We start from the raw sequence: 1,470 nt of genomic DNA on the forward strand, positions 1-1,470 counted from the left end.
GATAGGAGAAGAGCAGGTCCGGAGCCTGTACCTCACGGAGAGAGAGAAGATGCAGTTGAAGGCAGCCCTCCTCAAGAAGCCTGGGGGAACGTGAGTAGAGCTGGATCCCAACATCATGCGCAATGAGGCCTTGGAGATGCTAGCGGAGAAGCTGCAACATGTAGACATGGCAAGCTCTCTGTCTCACTCCCTACAATGCTGGTTCAGGAGTGGCAAAGAGTCTACAAGACTAGGGCTCTAATAGGGATTTGTTATGGTCCGCGACCTCCTTAGAGGTCCTCAACACCTAGATAAGAAATAACTGGTCGACTGATTGTAGAGCATGCCTAGTTTCTTCCAAACAATTACTTTTGCTTCCTCTTCAAGGAAGAAAGTATGGCCCTCAACGCCTTAGGGGCCAGGCAATGGGTTATCAGAAACTCCCCTTTATCCCTCTTTCAATGGTCTATTGATTTCTCCCTAGTAGGACCCAAACTGACTCTCTGTCCTATATCTGGGTTGAACTGCCAAATCTACCCCTACATTTGCACCCTCTAATCAAACTTCTTCTCGAGCCAATAGGTAGACTCCTTGGGGTTAGGGCCAATGTTGACTTCAACCCTAGATGGCATCCTCAAGCCCTAATTGAAATAGACTTGAGTAAAGATCTCCCAAACTCTATTGTGATAGACATTGGCTTGCCTATTCCTCTAGATCAGCCCCTTATCTTCAAAAATGTACCCAACACTTGTTGAAAAATAGGTAGAGGGAGAGGAGACACACACACAGGAATAAACCCTAATGTATATTGCAAACCCTAACCAAAGAGGGAAGCCATCTCCCTTCTCACACAATGCATAAAGCCATAATCCATAATACACACAACACACTATGAGTTGTGTCCACACACATCTAACCCTAGCTAATGTCCACACACTATGACCAGCTGGATGCGGTCAGTTATGTCTCACACATGTTCCTACCTAACATGCCAGCACATAGCATAGCTGGCACACACTGACATCGAGCTTGAATCTCAACAGCCCCTCTCAAGCTCATGATGTACTGCCATAGATGAAGATGTAGATGAGCTTGGGATATCAAAGCTCTCAACACTCCCCCTCAAGCTCATCCCATGTACTCCCAACATAGTACGGAAGTACTCAAACTTCTCCCTGCTAAGTGGCTTTGTAAAGATGTCTGCCACCTGCTCATCAGTCTTCACATACTATAGATCAACTGTACCATCAAGCACCTTCTCTCTGACAAAGTGATAATGGACCTCTATGTGTTTGGTCCTCGCATGAAACACTGGATTCTTGGCCAACTGTATACTGCTCATGTTGTCACAATGAATGACGACTTTGCCATCAATAGGCTCACCCAAATCTGCCAAGAGATTCTTTAACCATACTGCCTCACAAGTAGCAATGGTGGCTGCACCCTTGTATTCAGCCTCTGTACTAGATAAAGCAACTGTAGGTTGCTTCT

The sequence above is a fragment of the Cibotium barometz genome, chromosome 10 (genome assembly GCF_041138505.1).
Source record: "Cibotium barometz isolate CiBa-2024 chromosome 10, ASM4113850v1, whole genome shotgun sequence".
Lineage (NCBI taxonomy): Eukaryota > Viridiplantae > Streptophyta > Polypodiopsida > Cyatheales > Cibotiaceae > Cibotium > Cibotium barometz.